The following is a 26,671-nucleotide window of genomic DNA, read 5'->3' on the forward strand; positions in this document are numbered from 1 at the left end:
TTATGACTCTCTTTTTAAAAATATAACCTGATTATTTTCTATGTTAGTCTGCAACTTCTCCCTTATTGTTTTAAGGAGATGAATAATATTCTGTAGTATGGATTAACCATATTTTGTTTAACCTTTTTCCTCTTGGTGAACATTTTAATTATTTTCAATTTTGTAATACCACAGTGTTTGTGTTCCAGTATTTTTGTAGATACTGGCTAGATACCAGAAGTGGAATTACAGATCAATGGAGATGCCCTTTTATAATGCTGGATTTATCGATTTATTGTCCAGCAAACAGAATGTATGAGAGTGTCTCAAACTCTTGCCAAGAGTATTTATTTTCAATTTTAAAAACTTTGTGAATTGGTGGTCTTTTATTTGCAGTGCTTTATTTATGAGTGAGATTGAACATTTAAGACAATGCTTTATTTCTTTTGTATTTGTATTCTTCCTTTCTGTGACAGTGTCCATTTCATTTGCTGAGTTTTCTAGGAGTTATTGTTATTGATTTGTAGGAGTTTAAAAAATATCCAAAGACATTATGCTTTTTTCCCTAATTTATCTCTTATATTCTTAATTTTTATGTTTTTTATTGTGCAAATGGTTTTAAATTTTCTGTGGTTAAATTAGTTCATTTTTCCATGTATGATTTCTGGCTTTTACACCTTTCTTGGGAAATTCTCTTCCATGTTGTATATATATTTCTTTTTCCTTTTTAAAAATTGTGTGTTTATGCATTTTGAGGACTGTTAAAATGCCCACTTTTATTTAAACACGTTTCTCTTATTACATTCATCTTCTTCTGGACTTTTAAATTCTACTCTGTTGATTTATTTGCCTTTTCTGTGTCAAAATCCACTCTTTTAATTATTATAGCTGTATAATGTGCTTTGATATACAGTAGGTCAAGTCCCGCTTCTCAGAGATTTCTGCTTGGCCATCGTTATATTTTTCCTCCCATTACTATTTTAGAATTAGCTTGTCAAATTCCATTTAAAAACTGAGTGTGAGCTACCCAGGTATTCATTAACCACTGAATGAATAACCACATTGTGTCATTCACACAGTGGGTTTGTTAGGCAGAAATAAAAAAGGATTGAACTACAGATATATACAACCCCTTGGCTGAACCTCAAAATAATTACACCAAGTGAAAGAAGTTAGACACAGAAGAGCGCATACTGTAAGAATCACTTTTAAAAACTTCTAGAAGAGACAAAAAAGACTCATGGTGGAAAAAATCAGAAGGTATTTGCCTCACAGTGGGAGTGGAGATTGGTTGGCAGGTATGTGGGAGAACCTTCTGGGGTGATGTTAGTATTTCACACTTGATACCACTTTGTGTTACACGGGTATATCTATCCCAAATCTTAGGAAATGCTCACTTAAGGTTTTGTGCATTTAATTGTTTGTAAGTTTAAAAAACTGTAAAAAAAATATTGACCCTGACTGATGACATGTACATGAAATGTTTAGGGTGTAATGTAATGATGTCTGAAACTTTGATATGCATTTAAAAAGACAGATTGGGAATTCCCTGGTGGTCCAGTGGCTAGGACTCAGCACTCTCACTGCCAGGGGCCCAGGTTAGATCCCTGGTTGGGGAACTAAGATCCCCCAAGCTGTGGTGCAGTCAAAAAAAACAAAACAAAACAAAAACAGATTGATGGGTGGATGAGAGGAATGGATAGATGGATAGTTTGTGATAAAGCAAATATGGTAAAATGTTAAGATAAGTCTAGGTGGCAGGTATTTGTGTGTTCACTATAAATTTTTTTCAACTTTTCTTTGTTTAAATTTTTTCATAGTAAAATACTGGGAGAAAATCCTGTTGAATTTTGATTAGTCTTCCACTGAATTTACAGATTTAGTTGGAGGAGAATTGGTATCTTTATAATATTGATTCTACATTAAGATATATGTTGTGTGTCTCCATATATTCAGGGATTCTTTTTGCCTTTAAGTAAAGTTTTATGGGTTTTTTTTTTTTTTTGGTAGATTTTGCACAGTTTTTGTTGGTATTATATGATTCCTACTGTGATTCTTTTTTCCCCATTACATTTTTAAATTGGCTATTACTGTGTAGAAAAAAGCTTGATTTTTATTTGTGCATATTTCATCTGTTGAACTTACTGAACTCTCATGAGGTTTAATGATTTGTTAGGGATTATCTTGGCTTTTCTATATCTACGATCATTTTGTCTTCAAACAATGGACTGTATTTGACCTTATTAACTTCCTCTGTATTTTCCCTTTCATCTCCAATACTGATTTCTCATTCTTTTTCTTACCTCATTGACAAAAACGGGTGCCAGCAATAGAGAAGAGACCCACATGGGAAGGGCAGGACAAGAAGAGGTGGAGGGTTGGCAGGAGTGTTGGTGCCATGCTGGATCTGGAAGCCATGGTGTGGATGCCAGGATCTGAGGTGTAGGGAATCCCTGGAGGGTATAAACCAGGGAGTGACTCAATCCAGTTTGCCTGTTAAAAGCCTCCCTTGGGGCCTCCTGGGGGATGGGTGAGTGAAAACATACAAATGAGTTTGCAGTCTACTGAAATAGCCTAGGCAAGAGGGGATGGTGGCCTGGACTGGTGATGCTGGAATTCAAAGGAGAGGAGAGGTCAAGGGTGACTCTAAGGTTTTAGCTTGAGCAACTGTGTACCGTTCAGTGTGGGGAGAAATAGGGAGAAGTAGGCAAGAGTGGGTAGAATGGGGTTCATGTTTGGGCATGCTTGTGATGCCTGTTTGACATTGAATTAGAGACATTGAGTTTGAGGTTTAGGAGACTGGGCTGTGTCAAATAATAATCAGTATCAAGGCTGCAAAGAACAAAGAGGATCTTTATTTGTGTCTTAAGAACTGCAATGAAGGAGACATAGATTTGGTTAAAACATAAAGAATGTTCCAGGGAAGAGAAAGAGTCAGGGGTGTATAAAGGCTAAAGCCATGAGGCTGTACTCTGATACAAGAAAAAAAGTATTTGTCCTCAATGGGTAGGCATCATGAGTTGTTTTAGGGTAAGGGTCCTATAATTATCTTGAGTTTCTGGCAAATGTTCTGGATGTCTTCATTAGGACAATAAGTGGCTAAAAGTTCAGATTCCATCGAGGCTGAGATGTACATAAGCCACACTTCCTTGATGACCTCCCAGTTCCTTTTAGAGAGGTCTCTTAGCAATAGTGACTCCATTTGGATTTTCCTTTTACAGTGGGAGGCACAGATTTGGAGGCTGCCAATGTGTAGGTGACATGCAGGGGGCCAGGTGATCCAGGCTGGTCAGCACTGTGGAGTTGAGACAGAGACAGGGTCTGGCCCTAGAGCCTGGAAGGAGCACTCAGTGATGGGAGGAGAGCCTGGAGAGTGTGGGTTCTGGAAGCCAAGCCCGGAGGGTGGTCAGAGGAAAGGAGTGATTCACCCCCCAACACTGGGTCTGACTGCGAGATCAATGCCATCCTGACTATGGGAACCAGGTGAAAACCTGGTGGGGAGGGGTCAAAGGAAACAGAAATGGGTACCTTGGACACTGGACTCATGTTTAGATCTTTTTCTATAAGGGGATGCAGAGGAATGGGGCAATAGCTGGGGGTTGAGTAAATAAGGGATGAGCTTCCCTTTTATGATGCTAGGAGTGCTGTCTTGTAGGCTGCTTGAGATTCCCTGCTGAAGAGGGTAAACTTGACAGTGAAGGGTAGAGAGAGGACTCAGATGATGGGTCTGTGCCCGGAGGGAGAGGGCACCACCAGGAGAAGCACAGGCATAACACCCCGTCCCAATTTTATGTATGGAGTATCCTTGTACCGTCTCGAAGGATACTGATGAGGCTAATTTTAATGTACTCTCTCTTTTCTCTGTTAATTCCATTCTTGGGTGTTTTCTTGTTTGTTTCTTGTGTTGGCACATCTTCATGATGTTCACTTCTCTCAGACACGTGGGGCTGAGCATCAGTTTTCAACTCCTTGCTTTGATGAGTCGTGTTCTCTTCCCAATGAGGGTTCTGATGCTAGGAACTGAGCCAGGTGATTGTGGGAATGACATTGGGTTGAGTAAGGTGAACTGGTGGCTTATCTTCTCGAGCGGGGCCCATCTTCGCCTTCTGGTCTCTGACCCTGTCGCTTCTGGGGCCTGGGGTGGGAATCTTCCCTTCACTCACTGCTCAGCCTAGCCTGAGGAGGAGCAGGTGCTTGGGCCAGCTACTCAGACTGTAGCTCCCAGGTCCACCCCTGAATGGCAATTGGACTCTCCTCCTGCTCTGAGGGCCATTTCATTGCACAGACCCCTCTCACCCTGACACCTTTGGTTGTTATTATCTCTGCTCTTGTGTCTCCATCAATGTGGGTCTCTTTTTCTTTCTCTCTGATAGTAATTATGGTCACTTCTGGCTTCCTGATAGTACTGTTTCTTACTTTCTACTGCTTCCTGGATGTATTTTCATGAATAATTCTTTTTCATTATCTCAAATGAGCATGTAAGTGTACTCTGCCATCTGGATCAAACTTTTTCAACAGTTACTTCCTTGAAGACCTTGTCTCCTCTTGCAGTGTCAACTCACTCTCACCCTCCACACCAACATCCCCACCATTGCCTCAATCTTGGTGGTCCCTGAAACAAGTTTAACCTCTTGTTTACCAAGTGTGTCTGTTTTTGAACTTTTCTCTTTTGGAAACTGTCAATCCCATTCTGTGTGTTCCCTTCATCTGAGACTCACATTATCGTTGCTTTATCCCCAGAGCTGTGATCCCAGGACTCTGGTCTGGTGCCCTGAGTGTGGTTCCTCTTGCCCCGCACCATTGTCAGCCCCTCTCCCTCTTACCTGAGAGGCCCTAGGCCACACCAATGACCTCTTACTCCCTCAGGTCACACTCCAGTTGAGCCCAATGCATCCTCGGGTCTGCCTGTGTCCTTTAGAATTCCCCTGTGGTCCCCTCTAGCTCTATGATACTTTCTGCAGCTCCCCACTGCCCAATGGCCATATCCCAACACCCTGGTCTAGAAGATACAGCAGGAAGAGACACAGGGAGTTCCTTGAGTGGAAAAGTCTGGAAGGAAATATTACTTTTCCAACACATTGTCAATAAATACTCCCCCCTCCCAAAGATATTAGTGAATATTTCTTTTACCTGCAATGAGAACTTAAAAAGGGAACTGTTCCTTTAGGTCATGCAGGCCTCATCTAAGAATGGGGGTGGGGTGCTAACTGACCCCAAATCTAAAATTGACCCTTAAGAGAACAGTAAAAATCACTCCTACAGATGTGGGAAAGCTCGTTGGGGCACAGGGAAGTCTATATTTTTGTCTTGATGCTGTGAGGAAGCTGGTGGCCAGGATGACAGTTGGAAGACTGCGCAGACAGGCACATCTCTGCTCCCACATGACACATTGGGACCTGAGCCCCCCTATAATTAGGAATCCCAGATGCTGCGGTCCTGGCCTGCCCACCGCAGGTAGAGCTCCTGATGGCCTCCCTCGGAGGGTATTTTGGACCGGGGTTTTGATTTTATTTTTGCACGAGATTCACCTCGGATGGCAACACCAGGATTGATTGATGGCCCACACCAAGCTGCCTTTCTCACCCCTTCGCTGAGGGGCAGGCCCGGGCTGTGGCTTCAGTCAACGGCAGCAGGAGGCCAGCTGAGATGGCTGCGGAATCCCACAGACGGTGCCTGATTTCCGGCAGATGTCCCAGATACCAGGCAGGAGAGCCCACCACAAAAATGGTTGCGTAAAAAAAGGTCTGCTCAGTGTGACCTGCCAGCCACAGGATGGTTGCACCCAGCTTGGAGTGTGGACAGATCCAGGCAGGGCTGAGCCTGCAGCCCAGAGTGTCCCTTTTTCCAGGACAGATGTCCTAGGCTGTCAGCTCAAGCCTCTTCTTCCCCAACTCTTGTCACCTGGGGTCTCTGCAGAATCTGACCCTGAATAAAGGAAGCAAGTGCGCAGACAGCTCCCTTCTCACTTCCAGGGCCAACTTTGATGCTGAGGGTAGGACCTGGGAGACCACATCAGAGTTAATAGCCAACAAATGCACTCATGACTGCCCGGCATGTGCCCAGCATTCACATCTGTCAGCTGGTTCATGAGGACCCTGGGCCAGCACAGGCCCAGGACTGGGACATGGGGAGGATCACAGAGCAAATGCTTTGTTTCTTCGGAGCTCATATTCGGGACCAGGTGTGGGTACCTGCACAGTGAACAGATAAGCAAGTTGACTACATAATATGTCAGATGGTGCCAGATGCCCTGGAAAAAACACCCAGGAGAGTGAAGGCGAGAAGGCATGGGAAAAGGCTGGTGAGGTGCGTTTGTGCAGATGGAGGGCTGAGGCAGCCGGGGCAGCGAGGCCAGCCTCTGGGTTTCATTCTCCTTCCCCAATCCTCCCCCGCCCCCAACGCAGCCCTCACTGTAGAAGGAGCTGGGGCCTTGCAGATGGGGAAACTGAGGCTGAGGGTGCCACTGCTTGGAAACCGCAGGATGGGATTTAAACCAGGTGTCCTTGGTCCCTGTACAGGGAAACACAGGAAGAGAATTGCTCTGGAAACAGAGAAAACCAGAGGACTTCAAGATGTCCAGCTTAATGGGTTTCATTATTGTAAAGCACACAAATTACCCTGGGTAAATAGCAAAGAGGGGCTTCCCTGGTGGTGCACTGGTTGGGAGTCCGCCTGCCGATGCAGGGGACATGGGTTCGTGCCCCAATCAGGGAGGATCCCACATGCCGCGGAGCGGCTGGGCCCATGAGCCATGGCCGCTGACCCTGTGCATCCGGAGCCTGTGCTCTGCAACGGTAGAGGCCACAACAGTGAGAGGCCCACGTACCGCAAAAAAAAAAAAAAAAAAAAAAAAATAGCAAAGAGGACAGGACAAGCCAACGGTGGTCTCTGAGCCTCACTTCCGCTTCTCCGGCCCCACCTCCCTCAGGCCAGATCCGCTCTCAGCCGTGTCCTGAGCATCCTCTCCTGCCCTCCCATGCAGTCCCGTCCCTGTTCCTCACTGTCTCGCCCATGTCCTCCCTTTCTCTGACTTACCCTCCCTCCTCTCCACTTTACCACCTCATCTCCCTTCTCTCCTGTTTGGCCAAACTGCTTCAGAGCAAGTGATGATTTCTCCCATTGGGCAGGAACTCATCGGCTCACTCAGCTTTCCAGCAGGACCTACTCAGTAGCCGCAACTGTGAACTGGGGTCTGGATCTCCCCAGAGAAGCCCTGCTCTCCCCAGAAAGGTCCAGGAGGGACCGAGTGGGGAATAGTTTGGAGGACAGAACACATGATGGAGCCACCAATTCAAGGCTGGGAGAGCCACAGTGTAAGAGGATTGGGATCCCAGTAAAGAATTAAAGAGCAGACAGAAAGACAAAGGGTCCGGCTCCTCTCACCTCCACCTGGGAGAGATTGACTGTCTGGGGAGAGAACTGGGCGAGGAGACAAGTTCTCACTTGGCTGCTCCCCAGCTGTGTGACCTTGAGCATCACCAGACCTCTCTGTGCTCAGGGCTCTGAGGGTGACAAAATGGGCTCGATATTTACTTTGCCTCCCTGGTAGGGTTGCAATGAGGAGAGAATGGAGTCTGAAGAGACATTGTAAAGCACCCTGTGAATTCCATCTCAACTAGTGTATTCTTGAGTTTCAAGGGGTTATGGATGTGTTTAATGCCCAGTTGATCTGTGTTCCTGTCTTATTTATCATTGCTGGATGAATTTTTACTATTTTGTACCATGGACTCCTTCTCAGAATGACATTTCTAAACATGTACACAGTCCATAGGATGTCACGGGAACCCAATCCTCTATGTATCTGTCGGTAACAATGCCTTGTATCCTGAAAACACCTGAGATTTCTCAGCCGTTTGGACCACGAGAACTGCCATCCAATTGTGGTTTGTTGCCCACGTTCACAACTGAGCTCAGCATTACATTTCAGTTAGAGGTGAATGAATATAAAGGTTCATTTTCCCTATCTATGACCCTGTACCTCTCTCGGAAATTCCATCCACAGACTCTTGCGGGATCCATGGCCCCAGGTTAAGGATGTTGGAAGCAGAAGCATCATCTCTGGGCATTTTATTTGAACACTAGGATTAACTAATTCAAATATTAAGGGGCACAATGGGACGAAAATTCCATATTTTTACTGAGATATTTTTTGTTCTCTTTTTAAAATTATCCACAGAGGGAACTCCTCTAGCTAAACGGACCCAATACAGTCTGACCACTAAAGGTAAAAGGAGAACATCTGCTGCTACTTCCACGTTAGGGTTGACTTCCTAATGGGGATCTTTCAATTCCCATCTTGAGGTATAAAATGGTCCCTCTAAGGAGGTGGGCAAAGAGAATCAAGCATCTCCCTAGGGGCTTCGTTTGCTCTACATGGGCTCTGGTGTTCTTAGTGGATCAGAACTGGGTCCAGGTAGATCCCAGAGGATCAGATCTGGGAGGAGGGAAGGACATTCCTGGATGAAGTGTAAGATGATCTGTCCATATTTTGTGGCACATTCTAGACACACAGCTTATTTGGGGAAGGATGTTTCCCCAAACAAGGCTAAAAGAACACTCAAAATGCAGAGTTGCATAGCTCCTATGTTGACAATTCCTGTGTTGATGACGAATGTAAAGATATGTGTTGACTAAGTGATGGATGACATTATCTTAAAAAAGCAATATAGGGACTTCCCTGGTGGTGCAGTGGTTGAGAATCCGCCTGCCAATGAAGGGGACATGGGTTCGTGCCCTGATCCGGGAAGATCCCACATGATGCAGAGTGACTAAACCCGTGAGCCACAACTACTGAGGCCTGCGTGCCTAGAGCCCACAACAAGAGAAGCCATGGTAATGAGAAGCCTGTGCACTGCAGCGTGGTGTAACCCCCGCTTGCCTCAACTAGAGAAAAGCCCACGCGCAGCAAGGAAGACACAACGCAGCCAAAAATAAATAAATAAATAAAAACAAAGCAATATAGTGTGTGACATGGTGGGAATAACAATTTTAATCATTATTATTATTTTTTAATTTTAATTATTATTAATATGACTTGTGAAAGAAATGTAGAAACCTAAAGCATATTAATACCTCTCATTTTCGTTCAACAGCCCCAGATGGAATGCAATTTGTTTAGTCCGTCTTCATTAAATAATAAAATAATCTTCCTGGAGAAAAAAGGCTGCACTGAATTGTTGGAGGTCATCCTAGGTCTTTCATCCCACATCATTTACCCCTGAAGCTTCTTTTGTATCAAGATGTTGGTCTGAGGCATAAATTCATGGCAAGGCTGAGTTGTCACTTATGCTGAGCAGCTCTGGGAAGAAGGATTTGGAAGACTTTCCAAGGTTGCTGTAAACTGGAGTCCAGGCTGGGGCCTTGGGATACACATGACCTGACTGGAGCATCTGTTGGTATCCACAGTCTCCAGGACAGACGTGGTACTCACACCTTTTTACAAAACAAAGGCTGGGTTCCTGGCTCTGAGAAGACAGGGCACTTCCATCCTTAGGGATCAAGTCTGTACTGTTAGAGTGAACAGTAGATTTCTAGCCTGACTCACTACTTGCCTCTGGCTCAGTTCACCTCCAGGGCTGGCCCTGGAATGTGAGGAAGTTCTCCAAGGGTGGGGACCAAAGGGGAAGATACCTTGGACACCTCCTGCCCTCCAGCTTGTCCTCACTTCTATTTTATTTTTCCTTTAAAAAGAGACAGTTCTTGATCCTTACACAGCTCATAAGAACATTGTGAAGACTCATCTGGTGATGTCTCCTAGAGAAAGTGCTATGTCAGGATAATGTACTATCCCTTTGTTGAAAACTGTGCAGCATGGTTAGGAAGCTGGGGTTTTTTTTGGGCATTTCTGTTCTCATCACATGGTGTGTTATTCTTCTCTTCTCATCTCTCACCCCCATAAAACCGTGCTTTTGGGACTTTTTGGGTTCCATCTGCCCTGGTGCTCATGCAGGTGGTGGTGGTGTGAGCTGCAGAGGGAGGCACTCAGTGGCCCCGAGACAAGACCTCCAGCTTCCAGCCATTCAGCCTGCACCATGCTGTGCCCCTTGGTAGCGCGAAGATGCTGCATTGCCCTAATCCTTTCAGCTCCCTGTCTCCTTCCTGCCTCCAAGTTTTCTTCTTCTGTGACAAAACCCAGGGGCACAGTGTTCTGATTGATCATGAAAACAGAAGAGGTAAAAGCTTTCTGGGCATCTGTTTGTCACTCTTTCTGGTGAGACAGTTTCACAGTTGCCATGGGGTGGGGGAAACAAGCATTCTTGGTGATGCCACTTCTGCTTTTTCTTTAAAGCTACAAAATAACTTGATTTCTAATTTCTGGTAGAAGGGTCTTTCCCCCTGAGTGAAGAGCTCAGCCAGGACTCACGGCCATGCCTGCATCTCCAGGACAAGATGCTCCCTCGTCAACTCTGAGGGCAGTGGTCCCAGCTTTGCCTGGACAGCGCGATCCCCTGGAGGTTAAGACCATACATGTGACCGGTGCTGCTCATCCCATATCTTTTGACAGAACAGGTCTGCATGGGGCCTGACAGCAGGAATTTCACAGCTCCCAGTGGCTCCGTAGTACAACCACGTTTCCAAACCACCACAAAGCCCATCATTTCTTCAGCGACACCTATGGGACTAGTTGGTCTATTCCCACTCTGTTTTCCTTACTTCACAACATCAAACTTCAATGCCTTGTGTTTTCTGAATGCTTCACATTCTGAGTCTGCCTATGTAAATCTGGATATGGGGGAAAACCACAAACATGAATTACTTTGAAAACAATAGTTAGTAACCACTTATAAAAACTTAGCTGCGTCTTCAAACTGAGTTTGATGGACTAAATTAGAGGGCATGTATTTCCAAACTTTGGGGGCAGTCGTTGTGAAATTCCTTTTTTGGCCTATCTCTGTGGCCAGCTTTTCCCCCTCAGCTGAGGAAACTGATAGAAGGTGCTGGGTGGGTGGAGCTGGGCCCGTGGCTGGTCAGCAGCTTCGGGCTCTGAAGCAGGCCCAGGAGTGACTTAGATTTACAATAGGCCCAGGTCCTTTCCAGGGCCCAGGCTGTTTATTTTCTTCCTCCTCTGTGTTTGCTGAAGAGAAAGTATGGATGAAAGGGAGGACCAACTGCCAACTCTTTTTGCAGCTCTTGTTTTTTCACTCCAAAAGCCACATGCTCCAGAATCAACCACTTATTCCTGACTCCGGAATCCACCACTGGACTTTTAAAAGACAACTTTACAGAGTAGTTTTAGGTTCACAGAAAAATTGAGGGGAAGGTACAGAGATTTCCCATATACCTCCTGTCTCCCCATGCTCAGCCTCCCCCATTATCAACATCCCCCAGCAGAGTGGTACATCTGTTACAATTGATGAACCTACATCGATACATCATTACCACCCCAAGTTCATAGTTTACATCAGGGTTCACTCTTGGTGTTGACTATTCTGTGGGTTTGGACAAATGTGTAATGACATGTATCCACCATTATAGTATTTTATAGAATAGTTTTACTGCCCTAAAAATTCCCTGTGCTCCACCTATTCATCTGTCCCCTGCCCCTAAATCCTGGCAACCAATGATCTTTTTTCTGTCTCCATCCTTTTGCCTTTTCCAGAATATCAAATAGCTGGAATCATACAGTATGTGGCCTTTTCAGATTGGCTGCTTTCCTTTAGAAATGTCTGTTTAAGATTCCTCCATGTCTTTTCATGACTTGATGGCTCATTTCTTTTTAACCCTAATTAACATTCCACTGTCCAGATGTGCTACAGTTTATGTGTTCACTCACCTACTAAGGGACATCTTGGTTGCTTCCAAGTTTTGGCAGGGACATCTCGGTTGCTTCCAGGTTTTGGCAATCATAAAGCTTCTATAAACATCTGTGTGCAGGTGTTTGTGTGAATGGAAGTTTTCAACTCCTTTAGGTAAATACCAAGGACTACAAGTGCTGGATCATATGGTGAGAGTATATTTAGTTTTGTCAAAAACTACCAAACTGTCCTCCATGGTGACTGGATCATTTGCATTCTCACCAGCAGTGAGGCAGGGTTCTGTGGCTCCACACACCAATTGACTTTTTTTTTTTTTTTTTTTTTTTTGCGGTACGCGGGCCTCTCACTGTTGTGACCTCTCCCGTTGCGGAGCACAGGCTCCGGACGCGCAGGTTCAGCAGCCATGGCTCACGGGCCCAGCCGCTCTGCGGCATGTGGGATCTTCCCGGACCGGGGCACAAACCCGTGTCCCCTGCATCGGCAGGCGGACTCTCAACCACTGCACCACCAGTGAAGCCCCTTGGGGGGGATAATTTTAAAGAGCAAGATCGCAATATTCCCACAGATGAGTTGGCATTTTCCACACCCATCTTCCCTGAGGAACCGTCACAGGATGAAGTCTTGTGGATCTGGGCAGGTCTCCTTACCTGTTCCAGAGCAGTGTTCCTATCGCAAAGGGAATTAGATCAATTCAGGCCTGGATAAGAGGGTAGAGGAGTCCTAGTACAGAAGATGCATGGTCAGCGAGCCCGGCTCTGAGTTGAATAATACTGACCACCCCAGCTGGCAGAACTGGTACCTGGAGGTCCCCCACCGGCACCCAGTGTTGACGATCCTGGGCCGGGGAGTTAGAGGGCTCCTTGAAGATTTTCTCTACCACTTTTTCAGACACAGAGACTGCTGGCCTCCTAAAAGTCCTTAGCCTTGACCCTCAGGTATCTTTTTCCTTACAGGTGTGCCACTTTCTCCACCTTTCCTTTTTCATTGGGCAGCAGGGCAAATTAAGGTCATGGTGACACAGACTGTGCTTTCTGATGGCTCTTCTGCGGTGGTATTTGTCAACTCAGGAGACACCAGGTTTCTATGAAACGATGTTTCTATGAAAGCATTACTGTATGTGAATAAGCAGATGACATATAGCAGTTAGGATAAGCTGCTTAAGAGAAAACCGCTGTCTAGATACATTCATGTACATACAAATGAAATACTAATGATGGTCATTCTTTTAAATTAATCACTCCTAATTTAGATTGGTCTTTGAAGTAATTTGACTTAGCTGGATATTTGTTTGCAGTAAATACTTTCACAAATGGATGTGATCATTTCTTCAAAGTCCTCTTGGAATACTTTTTCTGCCCTTACAGAGGGAACATTTAGACGATTCTCGGTATAAGTTCCTAACCTCTCTCGGTTTTGTCCTTGGTTTGAACAAAGTGGAGCATTAAGGCTGAACACTTTTCTTACAGGAGGCAAGAATTTGAACAGAGGTTGCCTGGCCGAGAGGTTGTGGCTTGTGGGCTGCTCTTGGCACTGACCTACAGGGAGCAGGTGGAGTGCCTGGAAGGATGTCTGAGGGCCAGAAAGGCTGGTACTTGCATTTCATTCATTAGCTGGGAGATGTTGGTAATTATTCAGCTTCCTTGGGCTTCTGTGTCCTCATCTGTAAAACACAGACTGGAACACTCTACTCCATTCTTTATGGATTAAAGTAGCCACAGGGCTTCCCTGGTGGCGCAGTGGTTGAGAACCTGCCTGCCAATGCAGGGGACACGGGTTCGAGCCCTGGTCTGGGAGGATCCCACATGCCGCAGAGCGGCTAGGCCTGTGAGCCACAACTACTGAGCCTGCGCGTCTGGAGCCCATGCTCTGCAACAAGAGAGGCCACGATAGTGAGAGGCCCGCGCACCGTGATGAAGAGTGGCCCCCGCTTGCCACAACTAGAGAAAGCCCTCGCACAGAAACGAAGGCTCAACACAGCCAAAATAAAGAAATAAATTAATAAACTCCTACCCCCAACATCTTAAAAAAAAAAAAGTAGCCACAGTATTGAATGGGAAATGTATATAAGCCACCTGTCACATAGCAAATGCTCAATAAATGGGAGCAATTAGTATTCTGTCTGCATCTAAGGGAACATAGGACCGTCCCTCTGGGAAACATATGGGACAATAAAGCAAATAACAGAATCCCCTTTGGGATTACATTCCAGGATAATTCAGTTTTCTAGTGCTTACCATTATGATTATTTAAATCCTGTAATGCAACAGTAGGACTTAACTTAGCTACGAGAGAAAAATGGCTTCACATTGGTAGAGGAAGAGAGGCCACTTTGAAACCCAGTCGAGACTTGCCAGATTTTTTGTGTGCACAGAACAATGAGCTCAGAGGCTGGGGGCAGAGCAGGTGGCAGCAAGCCCATCTGCTGGCCTCAGGCGCATCCCCACCTGCTCTGAGGCCATCACGCGGACATCTACGCGTGAGTCAGGGTGTGGAAGGGCCGGTGTGTCGCGTCATGATGAGGTAGGAGGGAGACCCCGCCCACCTTGGATAAAGTGCCGTTTTGTTCCTTAACTCGAAGCTTGGCCTTTCAGGTCCCTTCTCACGTATTTGCTTCTAGAATTCTGCCAGGCACGTACCAGAGCTGGCGTGTAACAGCACAGCAAATAGCTCCACATCATCTCATCACATTAACACCCTCAGCCTTTTAAGAATTTCTGAGTCAGCTGTAACATTTTGCCAAAAATAGTTTTGCCCAAGAGTGATTTGTTTCCTTTGTGCCCATAAACCATCAGGCATCACTTTCTATTTTTCTATTTTTAAAATAAACCGAACAAAAACATTTAACTTGTACTCAGGGCAAATTCTTCACTCTTTTAAAAAATATTCTGTCTTTTCTATACTATATATATATGTGTGTGTGTGTGTGTGTATATATATATATTTGTTATGGTTTGTTACTTGTTAATACTTTACCCATATTTGGTAGCTCAAAAGGCCCCCACAATGGATAATTTGCTTTCAAGAACCTTAGGCATCATCTGAGGCCTGTGAGGGAAGGAGGAAATGAGGCTGGTGGGGGAGAGGCACGTGGTCATACAACCTTGTCCTCCTGTGGTTTTCATGCATGGGACATGCTCAAGCTGTCACCCATCTAAGTGGAAGTTAGAAAAATAGGGGTCCTGAGGGGATGGCAAGCAAAGTTGCTACCTGTCCTTTAGGACATTTTGAGCAAATACTTTCTCGTCTCAGATTCTGAACATGTGATGGGAATAGGTAATAGTAGCAGTCTTTTTGTTTGTTTGTTTGTTTGTTTGTTTTGCGGTACGCGGGCCTCGCACTGCCGTGGCCTATCCCGTTGTGGAGCACAGGCTCCAGACGTGCAGGCCCAGTGGCCATGGCTCACGGGCCCAGCCGCTCCGCGGCACGTGGAATCTTCCCAGACCGGGACACGAACCCTTGTCCCCTGCATCAGCAGGTGGACTCTCAACCACTGCGCCACCAGGGAAGCCCAGCAGTCATTTTTTTTTTTTAACATCTGTGAACTAATACAAACTGGCAACTATGTCCTTCTTCCATTCCTTTTTGTTGTTGTTTAGATCAACTTCCGTCTCTCACTAACTTACAAAATAGAAATGACAAAAGTCCTCTGCAGGATGTTATGGGCATTAGACAGACATCAGGGATGATTGCTAATTACCAGGAGGACTGCTCCTGTGCCAGGAATAAACTCACTTATACCTACTTAAAAGGCTGGCATGATTCATATGTGCTGAGTTCACCCTTTGATTTGAGTGCCAGGTAGGATTGTTTCCTCCACAGGTATCATCCATTTAGTGGGAAGGTTCTCCCTGCTGGCAGGGCTGTTGGTTGCTCACTCCAGGCTGCCCCGGGTTGTCATGGAGACCATCAGAACAGCTGCCCTTAAACAGGCTAAGGGATCTCTTAAATATGGGAAGTTCAACTGGGGCCCCCAGACTCTAAACCAGGGCTGCAGGGAGCTGAAGAGGATAATCCCCAAGTTCCAGATCCCTACCAAGGCAGCATGTCTCACCTATGCCTAGATAACCAAGCACGCCTCCACCTGACTCATGAGGAGGGGAAAGCTCTGAACACTCCTGGTTCATCTCTGTGTCTAACTGCACCCTGAAGCCAGGTGCTGGCCACCAGGTGTGTTCCCTGGGATGCTCTGCTTAAAGCCAAGCGGGGTCTATACTTGTTCTTGGGGCTTATACTATACAACACTGGAAGGTGAGAATCAGGCAGAACGAATTTAATCAGACTTTCTCAGTCCATCCCAAGCCATTTCAGTGGGTAAGATGTAGATCTAATAAGCACTAGTAGAATCAGCACGGAAGAGGGTTCTAGAGGTGTCCTTCACCACGCGTGACACACTTTATCAGACTGGCACATTGGGCTATTATTAGATGATGTCTGTCCAGTAAAAATAATAGAGGCTCTTTTACTGAGTTTATATTATACATCAGGCACGTGCTCCCTCTATATTCTTCCACCAATCCGCACACTAACCCTTGGTGGTAGTTAATACAATGACTAATTTTTTGGTAAAGAAACTGAGGGCCATGTATAGCCAGTGGCAGAGCTGGGATTTGGACCCAGGTGTATCTGGCTCAAAAGTTCATGGCTTTTTCTGTGCATTATACTGCAGGAAGATGAGGTTCATATTCCCCACCAGGCACTTTTCAACATGTGTTTTCCACTCAAATAAATTTGACAGACACTTGGGGTAAACTTCTATAATGTGATTTCTTTTCATGAAGAGCCTCTAATTCTCTCTAGTGAACTGTGAATGTCTAGAAGAGTAGATGCAGTTTACATAAGTTATATGCAATAATATTTTTATACTGGAATTTCTATTAGCATCTCATAAAACAGTGGTCCACAGGACAAGGTAATTGTATATATTGGGTGGAAAAAAGGTATGGGTAAATAAGGACAGGGCCAAGATTTGGAAACGGAAAAGCAAAGAAGGACTCCCCAAAGCGCGAGATGGGGTCCAGAGGACAAGCTTCATCCTCCAGGCCCCCATCCCTTCAACACACACATAACTTGCCAAGATGGGCTCTGCATGTACGCGTCAACTTTCATTCAAGAAACGTGGAGGGAAAAGTATTAGTAAATCATGTTTTTGTTTCTCATCTGTAAATCAGATTTCATCCACCAAGAACAATCCTCAAGACTAACAATGTCCTGGGCTTCCCTAGTGGCGCAGTGGTTAAGAGTCCGTCTGCCGATGCAGAGGACACGGGTTCGTGCCCCGGTCCGGGAAGATCCCACATGCCGCGGAGCGGCTGGGCCCGTGAGCCATGGCCGCTGAGCCTGTGCGTCCGGAGCCTGTGCTCCGCAACGGGAGGCCACAACAGTGAGAGGCCCGCATACCAAAAAAAAAAAAAAAAAGACTAACAATGTCCTAAAGAATCAATGACCAAGAAACAGTGGGCATTCAGTCCACAGCGTTTTTTCTTAGAAACTTGCTTCTTTAGAGAAGTTGTTTATGCAAAAGCTGCAGAAAAAAAAAATGACATTGTGGAAAGTGCCAGCCAGTCTGTGAGGCTGCCATGATAATTGATACCAGTGGCCAATAGGAAGTGTTTCCCCAGACTCTGAAATATCAAACTTTTCTTTTCCTCTTTCTTTTAGGAGGACTATATTTTTTAAATATAACAAGACCTTTAAATTAGGACCCAGCAGTGACTTTGTAATTGAAAACCCATGTTTTGAGTTCTGTCTCTCCTACTTCTAACTCTACAACCTGGCTCAATTTATTTTGAACTTTTCTTAAATAAAATTTTGAAATAAAAGTTAATTATCTGTACCATCTGTACAATACAGGCTTATTATTAAAAAAAAAGAAATGTTTCTCTATGTCCAATGCCATGGCAATCTAAACTCTGCTTCTTCATGGGAAAAGGGGAAGGGAAATACGAGTGCAGGGAAGAGACAGCCAGCTCTCTTCAATATCCATTCTCACTTTATTCCTTTTAGTAATGGAAACCCTCAGACTTTTTAACTGGGCACATGGACCAGAGACTGCATTTCCCAGCCATCTTTGCTGCTAGATATGATCATGTAACCAAGTGTGGGCCAGTGAGACCAGAGAAGAAGTGATGCTGCTTAGAAAACCAGGGTATGGTCCACTACTGCCCTGCCTGCCCACCTGCCAGCTTGGAAATCATGACAATTGGAGTAGCTGCTCACAACCCAGAAATGGAAGTCGTGCATTGAAAGTGACAGAGCAGTGGCATCAGCCTGGGCTGTTTACTCTTGACATCTTATATTAGAGAGAAATAAAATGATTTCAGCCACCATATTTTTAGGTCTTTGTTATAGGCATTCAGTCTATATTCTAACTCATGCAGTCCAATGGTCAAGGTTGATTTCAAACGGATCATTAGTATAAGATAATTTCCCACTCCTTCCTCTGTCTTCATCTCTCTCTCTCTGTGTGTGTCTCCCTCACCCCCACCCTGCTCGATGTTAAATCACCTTCTGGGTATCTTCCATATGTCTGGACCTGCGCATGGGGACCCCTTTCCACACCCCAGTTAATTCACTAACTGCAATCTTGAAGGAAGAGATTAAGGGGTTGCAGATGCCATACAGGGCATGATGCTGACCACTCCTTTGACAATTGAGGGTGCCACTTTACTCTCATTTAAAAAATAAAAACCTATCTTAATCCTCATTTTTGTCTTAAATGATCACTGAGCAGAAATTGTATGCATTTGCGATGTAACAGGAATAAATAATAAATGGACTTTCTTCATTTGATCCAGAGAACACAAGAAGGCAGAACAAAACATGTCAAGAGCAAACACAAATGGAGAGTGTGTATGGCCTGGTAGAAGCAGCAGCCCTGGAGGTCTGGACAACCAGGTGCCAGCTCCTTCTCAGGGCCTCGATGTTTGCAGAAGGAAGGAGTGAGGTCCTTGGTCCCTTCCCCCTCACCACGATTGGATCGGGGGGCAGCTTGGACTTTCCAAAGATGGCTTCCATCACATCTCCCATCCCACAAGCTTGTCTGCAGACAGTATGGCCTTGCTGCCCTCCCCTCAGGATTTGGAGGTCCAAATTTCTCCCCTGGATTATGCCTAGCTGTAAGGATTGGCTGGTGACTGATGGCTCGTGTGGAAGTGATGATACATGGAAAACTATGTCTTCAAAGAAGCCCATGCAGGGTTCACACCCTGAGAGGTCCCAGCCACAGGAGAAGCCCCAAGCAGGCTCTCTGAGGTAAAAGCCCAGGTGAGCCCAGCCTCTGGGTCATGGAGAGAGGCTGCTAGATGATTCCATCCCCAGCCTCTGAGTCAGCCCAGCTGAGGCCCAGGCATCCCGGAGAAGAGGCGTCTTCCTCCGTCACACCCCCAGCCCTGTCCCTGACCCCTAGAGTCTGTGATCATGAGTTGTTATTTTACACCACAGAGTTTGGGGTGGTTTGTCATGCTGCACGAATAATGAACAGAATTTAATATCTTTCCCACAATGTACAGTTTTAGAATGAAATGAAAAGCACATCTTGAAAAACATATCTTAAGTTCTTAGTCATCTGGAAACTTCCTAGTTAAAATATCAGAGTGGAAACATTATCCCACATGGAGATGTTTGGTGGCTGGAGGAGAGGTCAGAGGGTAGTAACATCAAAAGGGCCCCTTGAGCCGAAGGCAGAAATGCAAAGTCCTGAAGCCCAGGGGAAGGTTCTTCATGCTCATGAGTCCAGCGTTGGTCTTTATGGAAGGTTAGCATCAACATGACAGGACTGAAGCCCAGGGATGGTGACTCCCAGCGTGTGAGGAGTTTGGAAACCAAGAGTTTACATATTTTCCCTTAAAACACACTCGCTCTCGCGCACAGCAATTCCGTGTGACTTCTCCTGCTACCTTCCAGGCACCTTAGCTTGTTGGGACCACCAGTCTGGTGGGCAAAGGGGTCAAAGTGGGGTCATAGTGTGAGGGTCATCCACGGATGTTTCCCCAGGTGTTGCTGGGGGCTCCCACTGACGCTGAGGCTGTGAGATCCAGAAGGACTGGCTCCAAGGGCACAGATGGAGCTTGTGGGAAGCAATGGAGCGATCTCAGGCTTGCATAGGCCAGAGGGTTAGGAATGTGCATGCAGAGCCACCCTTCCACTGCTGCTGCTGCTCAGGGACCTGGACACCCCAGAACCTACAGGGTAAATTTCACCGGCTCAAGGCTTCCCGGATTCTGCTCTCGCCTTGCTAAGGATTAGTGAAAATCTCAACTAGCAATATTTTGTACATTTTTTATTTCCAATTTTTCTTTGTTTTCTTTAGGATGAATTCCAGTCTTTGGGGGGGGACAAATCCTCTATTGGAGAAACTAGAAATTAAGGTATGCAGAAGTCTCTGGAGCAGTGATTCACAATGAAAATGTTTGTTCTGTTTTTTCTTTAGCTAAGAACTACTCTCCATTTGATATATGTTTTTTTTACTCAACAGGTGTTGCATTCACGTGGCCCACAATTCCAGTCAAGCCTTGAGTGACCAGTTCCCTCCCTTGTCTTTCTCTGTCCCACCCCTTCCTCCAGCCCAGGCCTCCACCTTCACAAGCTTTGTGTGAATCCTTCTAGATGTGCCATATGGAAGTGTAAGCAAATGCAATAACATTTACTTTATTTTCCTTCTTTCACATAAAGAGTAGTATTTTTCACCTTTGCTTCCAAAGGAGCAAGTATTAAACCATGAATTTCATACTATTATTCAAATACCACTTTTTTTTTAAACAGTACAATGTTTACTGTTAAAAAATACTGCTGTAACATGAAGCTCTATTAATTGAGATTGGTTAAAAATATTATAATATGATTATATCATGGAATATCATGCAGGCATTAAAATTAGGCCATAATTTATCTTTGTTACAAAGCAAGCTCACTATAATACGAAGTGAAAAAAATTTACAAAATGGTAATCATTGTATAAGTCCATCTTAGTAAAAGTAAAAATATCTATAGAAAAAAGTGTGCATGTGTGCACACACACACATCCCTAAATGTATAATAATAGTTATCTCTGGATGGTGGAATTTTTAGCTATCATTTTTTTTATAACATTTTTATTGGAGTATAATTGCTTTACAATTGTGTGTTAGTTTCTGCTTTATAACAAAGTGAATCAGTTATACATATACATATATCCCCATATCTCCTCCCCCTTGCGTCTCCCTCCCACTCTCCCTATCCCACCCTTCTAGCTGGTCACAAAGCAACGAGCTGATCACCCTGTGCTATGCAACTGCTTCCCACTAGCTATCTACTTTACATTTGGTAGTGTTCATTGCAGCTCTATTTACGATAGCCAGGACATGGAAGCAACGTAAGTGTCCATCAACAGATGAATGGATAAAGAAGATGTGGCACATATATACAATGGAATATTACTCAACCATAAAAAGAAACAAATTTGAGTTATTTGTAGTGAGGTGGATGGACCTAGAATCTGTCATACAGAGTGAAGTAAGTCAGAAAGAGAAAAACAAGTACTGTATGCTAACACATATATATGGAATCTAAAAAAAAAGGTCAAATATCACTTTTAATGGAATTATGATTGGGATGGTTAATTATGTCATCTTGGCTGAGCTACAGTGTTCAGTTGTTTGGCCAAACACCAGTTCTAGAGCACTGGGAGGTATTTTCTTTTTTTTTTTTTTTTTAAAGATGTGACTAATACTTAATCAGTAGCCTCTGGGTAAAGCAGATCTATGTGGGTGGGCCTCATCCAATCAGCTGAAGGCCTTTAAAGCAAAGACTGAGGTTTCCTAAGGAAGGAATTCTGCCTCAAGCCTGCCCCATAGAAACCTTGCCTGAGTTTCCAATCTGCCGGTCTTTCCTACAGATTGCAGATTCAAGACTGCAAAACCAGTCGTGACCTGAATTTCCAGGCTGCCAGCCTACTCTGCAGATTTCAGACATGCCAATCCCGCAACTGAGGGCAACAATTTCTTAAAGTAAATCTCCCTGTATATGCACAGCTTATTGATTCTGTTTCTCTGGGGATCCCTGACTAAAGCAATGATTATGTCTTTTTTTTTCTAATTAAAAAAAATTTTTTTATTGAAGTATAGTATATATTCTTTATTGTATTCTTTTGCATTATGATTTATTACAGTATATTGAGTATAGTTCACTATGCTCTACAGTAGGACCTTGTTGGTTATCTCTTTTACGTACAGTAGTGTGTATATGTTAATCCCAAACTCCTGATTTATTCCCTTCACCCCACCTTTCCCCTTTGGTAACTATAAGTTTGTTTTCTATGTCGTCTGTGGGTCTGTTTCTGTTTTGCATATAAGTTAATTTGCATCATTTTTTTTAAAGATTCCACAGGTAAGTGATATCATATGATATTGGTCTTTCTCTGTCTGGCTTAGTTCACTTAGCATGATCATCTCTAGGAATAAAGCAGGCATGAGGAACTTAGAGGTGAATTGTCATGCCTGTAGCTAACTTTCCGCTGGTTCAGTGTGAGAGAGAAAGTGAGAGAAGTAAAGGAACAGGTCGGAGCGTTAACCTCTGAATCCAGTGGCAAAACACGGTGTTCGCCACCCTGGTGCTTCAGCTTCTCAATACTCTATGTGCCTACACTTTCCTAATAAGAGCCCAGGGACATCACTTCCCCACCTGCATTTCCACATGGGGCTTTGCATGGAAGGGGAGGGTCACACACATGTGTCCTGTGTCCCCAAGACCGCAGCAGGGATGAGTGGTGGAGGATAGGATAGAAGTGGGGTTCTTGAAAAGTCCCAGGTCCGCTGTGCTTTTCTCCTCACACACCTCCCAGTCACCTCTTTCCTGGCAGTTTGTGAAGGGCCAGAAAAGCAGCCTTTTCCTCTCTCCCTGCAGCACTGACACCCTGAGGAGAGAGCTTCATTGTTGGAAGCACAACAGGGAGGACGTGTATGAGGCTGAAGGAAATCTTCCTCGGGGAAGCCCCTTCCTCGGGGCTCCAAAAGCAGCACTGCCTTTTCTTTCTTTTTTTTTTTTTGTGGTACGCGGGCCTCTCACTGCTGTGGCCTCTCCCACTGCGGAGCACAGGCTCCGGACGCGCAGGCTCAGCGGCCATGGCTCACGGGCCCAGCCGCTCCGCCGCACGTGGGATGTGGGATCTTCCCGGACCGGGGCACGAACCCGCATCCCCCGCATCGGCAGGCGGACTCCCAACCACTGCGCCACCAGGGAAGCCCCAGCAGTGCTGCCTTTTTATACACTGGGATGGGAGATGTGCACGTAGGGGCTCGTCTGCTGGGTACACAGTGACATCAGTTGTCTGTACCCCTGCACGGAGGCTGAGAGTCACGAAGCTGCATCAACGGGTTGAGAGCACAGACAAGCCACTTGACCTTTCTGAGCCTCCGTTTCCTTATCTGTAAAAGGGTAATAATTCTTTTACTGGGCCCAGGATTATTATGATTTATGTCTGTAAAGTCTTCAGAAATCTGCTCCACTTCTGAGCACCCAGGAAATGTTATCTTTTTTTTTTTTTTTTTTTTAAGAATAAAAACTTTCGTGTCTGGAGAATTGTTCTTAAGTGAAATGAGGAACGAGATTGGGCCACACCAATAAACAGGTGTGCATTTTGGAGATTGTGAGATTCAGGCAGGTATGGTTTGGGTAAAATGGGGAGACTTCAGTTTTCACTGAACATGGATTTCCAGCCGACAACAGCAATGGAATGAGCTCCATGAGTTTGCTGGTCTGGCGTGGAGCCACTCTGGTCAGGACGGAAAATCTCCGTTGCTTTGCCCTTTTCTACAATGACCGTGTTGGACAAAGCAGTTCTCTGTGTGTGAATGTGGCTGAGATATGGGGAAGCATGGACACTCTGTCTGTAACTGCTCCGGCTGCAGACTGGCTGCGTGATGTTTTGGGAGCTTGCATTGCAACATTTACGGGGGGTCCTTCTCCAGAGATAGTCGTCTCCGTCTCTCTTTCCGTGCTTGTACGGTCTGTATTCTTCTGTACTCACTCCAATAGCAGCAGCGTGTGACTTTTCATAGGAAAGCAAGTGAAAGAAACATTGATACTTACATGGATGATGTGAAAATGTCACTGGTGTGATCAACCAAAACTGGGGTGATGATTTTCTGAAGGAAACTTTAAAAGATTTAGCCATCCCAGCTTTACCTACGGAAGTACCATCTATTGGGTCGGAACAAGCCCAGGTGAGGAGGGACCACGGGCCTGGTTGCCCCCTGGCATGTGAGTCCCAGCCCCTTCCCAGGGCCACATGTCTGTGAAAGGCAGCGTCTGCTCAAGTGCCAGGGACAGCGTGAGAACTGTATTCTTGACTCGGCCATCCCCCAACGGAGAGGGGACGAACCATCTGCAGGACTCCCTCCCCAGAGCACCAGAGAGGAGGATGGTGAGATCGCTGTCTCAGAGGCTGGGCCCTGCTCTGGGGAGGGGATGATGGGGGACACACATAGAGGGTGAGGCGAGTGCCTGTGCTGGGGCGTCTGTGTGGGGACGGGCATCCGGATGTCTGGCCCCGCAGGCGGGAGAGGGGTGGTGTTAGGACCAAATGCACTTCCTCCTGTTGGTCTTTCTGCCCCCCTGGTGATTTTGTTCTGGGGCTGTGAGGAGGGTGAGAGAGGGCAGTGCCACTGAAAGTGAGGCCAGGAAAGGGCACTGCCTCCTGAAGTGTGGTCCAGGGAGACCGCATCTCAGGGCGTCAGAAGCGGTACTGCAGCCTCTGCCCTCCTGGCCTATTTTACGCTTGAATCAGTCGTTATTAGCTTGAGGCAGAGGTTGTGGAGAAAAATCTGAAAAATGAGATTGTCAAACCTAAAGCAGATCCCACAGTCTGCAGAACCGTGAGCAGAGGAGAACAATTTAAGAAGCCCAGGGAGCAGCAGAGGGCTGAAAACTGAGACTAATTGCCCAGGAGCCCGTGGGCCCAGGGACCAGCCCATCCAAACTGAGGGGCTGGGTAGGGACATTTTCCCTAAGGAAAATTCTGTGCTTTTAAAAGCTTCACACAGTTAGGTCAGACCCAGCTGTATAAGGTACAATAATCACAGGAGCGATACCCCATCACATCACAGGTCAGCCCATGTGTGCTCAAAGGGAGGAGAGGCAGGAGCCTTGAGTGTCTTAGAATCCTGCCCACACGTTACCGATGGGATTGGATCCTGGAAAAGTATCCCCCAGTTATACACCCTTTGGTCCAGGAGAGCTGTATTCAGTGGCTGGCACCCCTCAAATATCAAAACACCCTTTTCATATTTTTGAGTGTAAAGGATGGAGATATTTTGTGCTCAGAAAAAAGTTCAAATTTCTGCACACATCCTGGTGTATTGTGGTGTTTGCTCTGTTGTATTCTAGGGACCTCTAAGTCCCTGGACAAATTACCAGTCTGCTATACTTATGGCCCTGCTTTTCCTCCAGAAGCCTCCTGAGGGTTTCCCAAGCACAGAGTGCCCTCCGCAGCCCCACTGAGCCAGAGGCCCCTTGTTTCCCCGAGACCTGCTATAGGCAATTGACCAGGAGCTAATTCCAAGGTGACTTAGTGGAGAAAAAAGCCCACCCCAGGGTTTTAAAATACTGTGAGGATTTAACTTGTATCCAAATAGTCTTTAACCTTGCCTTTTCCATCCATCCTCTGAATGGATACTTAAAAACACTGGATTGGGGCTTCCCTGGTGGCACAGTGGTTGAGAGTCCGCCTGCCGATGCAAGGGACACAGGTTCGTGCCCCGATCCGGAAGATCCCACGTGCCGCGGAGCGGCTGGGCCCGTGAGCCATGGCCGCTGAGCCTGCGTGTCCGGAGGCTGTGCTCCGCAACGGGAGAGGCCGCAACAGTGAGAGGCCCGTGTACCGCAAAAAAACAAACAAACACTGGATTGATTCACTGTAATTTGTTCAAATTGGATAAACCATACCGAAAACCAAGTGCGTCTTTTAAAAAGGGAACTCTCTTAAGCCACGGTAAGCAGGCTCTGCCTTTGGGTCCTGAGATGCATTTCATCTCCACGCACTGTTTTCCAGGTTCCCACCATTTGCCATGGCAACATAATGAGGCCAGCTTGGTCATCGTTTCACATTTTACCTGAAAATGATTCCTTCTATCTAAACTTATAAAGAATACTTTCCAACACTACTAAAGCCATAGAACTGTTGTACCCAGTTATATTTCTTTTAATAATATGCTCCAAAATAAATACACAGCTTTTAGGTTACAATATTTGTCTGTGTCACACTTTGAATCACTTTGGAAAATCCTGCTTTAATATAAGGAATAGATCTGTTTCAGCAAATTTCACCAAAAATTTATATATATATATATATATATATATATATATATATATATAGTTTTATTTTCCTTGTTATATCTAATTTTTATATAGGGTACATATTTGAATGTGTTCCTGTGAAACTTATTCCCTAGGGAGAACAGGGTCTTACTGACCTGAGGGTCCATCCCAACTCCAGGACTGTTCACCCATTCCCCAACAGGACTGACAGTCTGCATTTTTTAAGAAACACATATTATGAAATGGATAAGAGAATGTTCCATTTCAACCTCATCCATGTTTGCAGTGCACGTGCTGTGTGGCTCTAGAGGGGAAGAACCTTCCACACGCCGAGCTCTCATTCAGGTGACATGCGAGCATCATTGTTAACCTGCAGACAGGTCTATAGGATTCTCTGTGCCACTTGAGAATTTCATAGGCACTGACCCTCTCCACCCACCCTTTCTCATTGTGCTCACCTTTCCCCAGGCTGGTGTGTGCGTTGCTTGCTTCCTTGTCCTTCAAGCCACTCTCGGGCCACTGCCACTTTCTGGCCACCCTCTGGCTGCTAACAGGTGTTTGGGAAGTCCTGCGCCTGGAGCCATCCCTGTCTGAGTGAGTGCTGGAAATGGCCCATGGGGATTAGCTGAAAGCCAGAAGGAGAGGAG

Source organism: Hyperoodon ampullatus (assembly GCF_949752795.1).
Source record: "Hyperoodon ampullatus genome assembly, chromosome: 6".
Taxonomy (NCBI): Eukaryota; Metazoa; Chordata; class Mammalia; order Artiodactyla; family Ziphiidae; genus Hyperoodon; species Hyperoodon ampullatus.